Below are 6,000 nucleotides of genomic sequence, written 5' to 3'. Positions count from 1 at the left end.
CCCGTACCGTTTCGACCCGAACTGTTTCGAGCTGAATCGTTTCGACGCGAACCGTGCCTTATCGACGCGAACCGTTTCGAGCTGAATCGTTTCGACGCGAACCGTTTCGACCCGTACCGTTTCGACCCGAACCGTTTCAAGCTGAACCGTTTCGACGCGAACCGTGCCTTATCGACGCGAACCGTTTCGAACCGTACTGTTTCGATGCGAACCGTTTCGAACCGAACCCTTTCGACCCGAACCGTCGAAACGGTTCGGTTCGATAAGGCACGGTTCGGTTTGAAACGGTACGGCTTGAAACGGTTCGGCTTCGAAACGGTACGTGTTGAAACGGTTCGGTTTGAAACGGTTCGGCTTCGAAACGGTACGGGTCGAAAAGGTTCGGGTTCGAAACGGTTCGCGCCGAAACGGTTTTTTTAGAATTTTTATGATTTTTTAGAATTTTTATTATTTTTTATTATTTTTTATTATTTTTTGGAATCTTTTTGATTTTTTGGAATTTTTTTGATTTTTTGGAATTGGATTAAAATGGCAATTGAAAACATTTAAAATGAAAATCTCCAAAATACCCCTGGTTAAAGATGGAGTTTTTGGATGGAGTTAGTGTATGTGATCAAAATGGCAAAAAAGGGAAAAGTCAGGGACCTAGAGGCAAAAAAAAAAAAAAAAACTATTTGAACTAAAATGACAAATTTAGACAAAACTTAGGGACTAAAATGGCAATTTACTTGAAAAAGAAACTTTAAACACCTTAATTAATAATAAACTCAAAAAAAAAAAAAAGTCATTTTCACAACTCCTCCTTCTGACATTTGCTTCTGCAGATGATCTCTCTTCCCCCATAATATTCTTCTTCACTCACCAACCCTAACCCTTAAATCACTTCAAATCCAATCAATCCAACACCAATTTCATCTTCTCACATCACCTAACTCATCAACACTTCCACAATTTCATCAAAATTAGAGCTACTTTGGCTCCAATTCAAATGATCAATTAATTTCCCCGAATTTTGTTGTATGGAAGTGGAGCAATCGAATCAAGCAAAGATGTTCAACGAGCCGTCAATGGAGCCGAGTATCAGCTTCGTTAAAGCTCTTCAGGTTAATTTGATTTGTTATATATGTTTTGTTTCAGATCTGGTTGTTGTTGTTGTTGTATCCTTGTAATCGTTGACTTTTATGTAACTGTTTGATTTGTTTTGTGTGAGTGAGTCCATTGCATGTTGAAAAAGCTGAAATGTTTTGACTTTTGAGTCAAATTGGTCAGCTTTAAAGTCAAGATTTATGTTGTATATGTTAGTTTTTTGAAGTGAGATTGCCAATCACATCAATATGTGTTAATTGACTGAAAATATGTAATAATTCTGCATTGTATATGTACTAGATTTGAAATGGAAATGTGTGTTATAGTCAAAGAAATGTTGACTATTGGATAGATTGATTGTTTCTAACTAGATTGTTGTAGATCTAATTCACAAATTTGGATTCATGGTGTGATTTCCCTATTTTTAGTCTTTGTTATTGTTCCTGAAATTCACTGCTGGAGTTAATTTAATTAGGATGTGTTTGGATTTGAGTTTCAAAAGTGATTATCGAGACTTGTAGAATCGGAATCAGTATCATTTTTTTTTTTTTTTTTTTTTTTGCCAAACACTAACTAGTTATTGCTACTTTAAACATAATACCCAAACAACCCCCTTAAGCCCTCTGTAATGATATAGTTGTAACATTTTCTTGAAATTACTTCTCTGCTCATTGTCATTATTAACATTAGCTATGGTTCATATGATTCGTTAAAAGCAGAAACATTGCAGATTTTCATGAGGACAATTATTAGAATAGTCTTAATTTTGGATTCTCCTATTAGTACATTATATAATCAAGATGGATGCTTTGACATGGCGTGCTTATCCTTTGTTTGCATTGCTAAATTAGAGAAGTATATTCTGGTTCAGTGACATAATTTGTTTTCTTGTGTATTTATCACTGTTAAATAATACCTAATTGTCGCTTTGTTTGCATTGCTAAATAAGAAAGGTTTTTTTTTTTTTCTCTTTAGTCTAGTGTCATAATTTGTTCTTATTTGTATTTATAAATGTTAAATAGTATCTACTTGTCGCGTTGCTAATCATGTTCGATGTTCATTTTAGGAACTCAAAAATATACGGCCTCAACTTTATTCAGCAGCCGAATATTGTGAAAAATCTTATCTTCATAGCGAACAAAAACAAGTGTAAGTATCGTCTAAACACACACACTCACACTATCTCTTATGGAAATTTATACTCATTTTCTTGTAGGGTCCTTGATAACCTGAAAGATTATGCTGTGCGCGCCCTTGTAAACGCGGTTGACCATCTTGGCACTGTCGCTTACAAATTGACCGACCTTTTAGAGCAACAAACTTTAGAAATTTCAACAACAGGGTTACATATATCATGTTTACATCAGGTGAATAGATATATGTGTGCTTACAAAAAAATTCTGTTGTTCTGACACCATTGATAATTAATATATTTATATATATATATTTGTTTTCCGTTTTATGCAACTTCTTACATGCCAAACATACACGGATAGAGAAGCTCTCAGGCAATAACAATTGCTAGCCGTTGTACCACGACATCATAAGCATTACAGTTTGCCTAGTAAGAATATTAACTTACATTATTAAAACTAGAGTAAAATACCATTTTCGTCCCTGAGTTCTGGCCAGTTTTGTCACTTTCGTCCAGAGGTTTGTTTTTCTGCATCTAGATCCAAAAGGTTTGAAATCTTGCCATTTTCATCCTGCTCGTTAACTCCATCCATTTTTCTCTGTTAAGTCAGGGGTATTTCCGTCTTTTTTGCTAACTTAAAGGGAAATTCAGTCTTTTTCACCTTATGTAAGAAGGGGTGAATATCCCTGAAAAAGACCGAATTTCCCTTTAAGCTAACAAAAAAAAAAGACGAAAATACCCTTGAATTAACGAAGAAAAGTGGATGGAGTTAACGAGCCGGATGGAAAGGGCAAGATTTCAAACCTTTTGGATCCAGATGCGGAAAAACCAACCTTTGGACGAAAGTCGCAAAACTGGCCAAACCTAAATGGCATTTTACTCTCAAAACTAATATATTAATAAATTTTGTCCTTTGTGTTTATAAATAATGAATTAACGACTTTATCCTTGCACTTAACCTAGATTCCGTGAGCAAAAAGGTCCATTTTAGCCCTCAGGTTCAAACCGGTGCAAAGCAGAGTCATTATCAGTCACGGCCTCGACAATTTGTTTCAGGTATTAAATACACGTCATTTCAAATCATATTTCATTCATTAATCAGTAAAATTGCGGGGATGTATCAATCATTGTTTAACACGTCGGTTTTTAAATTAGGTACCCCAGCTGCAAATACTCTTTGTTGGCATCTAGCATCCGAAACTAAATCTACTTATCTACATTGAAAAGGAATTCAAGCTCTATGAGGTTTGCATAAACATCTTTTTCTTTTCTTGTTTCATACGAGTAATTAATATTCTGAACGCTTGTTTTTGCAGCATTGATGATCCGAAAACTTCGGGTCGTGCTATTGCGTCTTCTCATGCATCGAGTATGTCGAATTGGGTTTGGTTGACCCATAACGATGTTTTGTCTTTTTATAATTGCCATTTTAGTCGCTGAGGTTTGTCCAAATTTGCCATTTTAGTCCAAATAGTTTTTTTTTCGCCTCTGGGTCCCTGACTTCTCCCTTTTGTTGTCATTTTGATCACATACCCTAACTCCATCCAAAAACCCCATTTTTAACCAGGGGTATTTTGGGGATTTTCATTTTTAATCTTTTCAATTGCCATTTTGATCCAATTCTAAAAAATCAAAAAAAAAAAAAAAAATTAAAATCCAAAAAATTCTAAAAAATCAAAAAATTCCAGAAATCAAAAAAATTCTAAAAAATTTCTAAAAAAAAATCAAAAAAATAAAATTCTAAAACTTAAAAAAAAAATCTAAAAAATCAAAAAATTTCTAAAAAATCCAAAAAAAATCTAAAAAATCAGAAAAATTATAAAATGGTGAAATGGTAAGATGGTGAAACATGGTAGTTATAAAGTTTGGAGAAGTGGTAAGATGGTGAAACATGTAACATAATGTAATATTATTAGACTCACTCACTTTGGAGAAGTGGTAAGATGGTGAAACATGGTAGTTATAAAGTTTTATTTTCATTCAGCATCTTGCTGGACTTTGATTTGTATTGTCTTTGGTTTTAATGGAAGTTAGTTTTACTGTTAAAAAATTGATTCTGAAGTTTTATTCTTTTATAATCAAAGGGTTCAACAGAGGGGTCATGGACTCCTTACCTCTTTTGGTTCCGTCTCTAAGCAGATTAACGGTAGAAATCCATTTATTCATTTAAAAAAACAGAGAATCTAACATTTGTTTAGCCCGTCAGAGATAGAATGTAACCTAGATTGACCAATTTATAAGTAAACGGGTTAGAATTGTCACATTTGATCTATTTTTTATTGATACTATAAAAATGTTGTAATAAGAAATAGGCTATAGACATATCGACTAAATGTTTATATCTGATGTTTTCTTTCGACAGGATAATGTGGAGGGTCCGAGGACAGTAATGTCATTTCGGTCGTTCGATAATCCTAGACAAGAGGTTGTCCAGGCTCCTATACGTAGCAAGAGTGTTTTATCGTCTTTTTTTTTTGTGAACAAAAGACACCAAAACTAAGGACCTGGTTGGTTTCATGAACAAAAGGAACCCTGAACGTTGAACATGCGCTATTGATCTCCCATCGAGTACTCCTTATAACAAGAAGGTGTATATTTCCTGCTCCCTTTTCAGTTTGTTTGTGAAATTTGTGTATGTAATATGAGGTGGTCTCACAATTTAATAAAATTCTAGTAAAGTGTTTCGATTCAACCATTTTCTTTTAATAATTTGTTTAGGCTTTGAAGTTTGTTTGCTTTTGAGATTTACGTTCCAACTTGTAACATTTTTCATTTTGAATGTTGAGAAACCACACACACACACACTTCATAGGGATCTAATGTGATATCAGATGGATTTTTATTGTTTACTTCTTGAAGGTTTTATGATGTGTTTACTAGATCCTAATTTTATCTTATTATTATTATGAGAGTTAAATTACACAGATTGTTCATGTGGCAATTTTATATAGGGATAAGCTCGGTAAATGTGGGTACCGGTACCCAAAATGTTAGATAAGGTACCGTACCTGTATTTATGTGTAATACCGAACCGAAAATTACGATGGTACCGAACAAAATTTGGTACTGGAAATTCGACATCGGTACCGGTACCAAGTCTCAAATGCTCATCCTTAGTTGTATATTACATCTTCCGCCATAACACGCGTGGTCCTTGAAACTACATGAATCTCTGTTAAATTGTTGGTATAAAAAACCTTTTTGCGATCCTAACATCGTTTACCCGCATCAAAATTAAACTATTCATATACTATGTAATATTTAAAATATAATATAATATAATAAATAGTGTGCCCAAGGTTGTTAGAAAATAAAATGTAGAATTGTTAGAGGTGTAGCGGAGTATTTAATATTCTAATATAGTTTTGAGTTGAGTTTAAGATTGCTTCTCAAGTAACGGGCATCCCCTAAAGGGCTAAGGCCGTAAATGGGTATATTCTACCGATGGGTAACTACACCCCATAAAACGATGAAAATGACGCTTTAATTCGGGTGTTTATATTTCCAATTAACTAAAATCAAGTCACTTGTAGCACCAGTTCGAAGTAAGTTTTACATCAATGGACTCGTATCATCGTTCTGATCAAAACCCTAAAAAATCTTTTTGTAATTTGGAAAAAAGGTTAACTCCGTTAAGTATTTTTAACGGGGGATCATTGTAGGAAAAATATGTGAAAGGTGAGACTGGTGGGACTGGGGGGAATGTTCTTATGTGGGATTATTAATGGCCGATAAAGTCTAGATGAGATTATTACAGACCAATTGCCCAAATAAAAATA

The 6,000-nt window shown here is 34.0% G+C and overlaps 1 long non-coding RNA gene across 2 annotated transcripts; it reads left to right on the top strand.

The window, feature by feature from the left end:
• Positions 1–2,594: 2,594 nt before the first annotated feature.
• On the top strand, positions 2,595–4,993 carry LOC110913958. Of its 2 annotated transcripts, none has more exons than XR_002578423.2 (5): positions 2,595–2,650; positions 3,185–3,277; positions 3,377–3,466; positions 3,538–3,590; positions 4,584–4,993. It is a non-coding gene; the product is annotated as an uncharacterized LOC110913958 (long non-coding RNA). The 2 variants fall into 2 exon arrangements; XR_002578422.2 differs by having other exon boundaries at positions 3,538–3,662.
• Positions 4,994–6,000: the final 1,007 nt, after the last annotated feature.

Source organism: Helianthus annuus, chromosome 2, assembly GCF_002127325.2.
Source record: "Helianthus annuus cultivar XRQ/B chromosome 2, HanXRQr2.0-SUNRISE, whole genome shotgun sequence".
In the NCBI taxonomy this organism is placed as follows: domain Eukaryota; kingdom Viridiplantae; phylum Streptophyta; class Magnoliopsida; order Asterales; family Asteraceae; genus Helianthus; species Helianthus annuus.
Note: the sequence above shows the minus strand (reverse complement) of the source record. Positions and strands in the feature narration are given on the sequence as shown.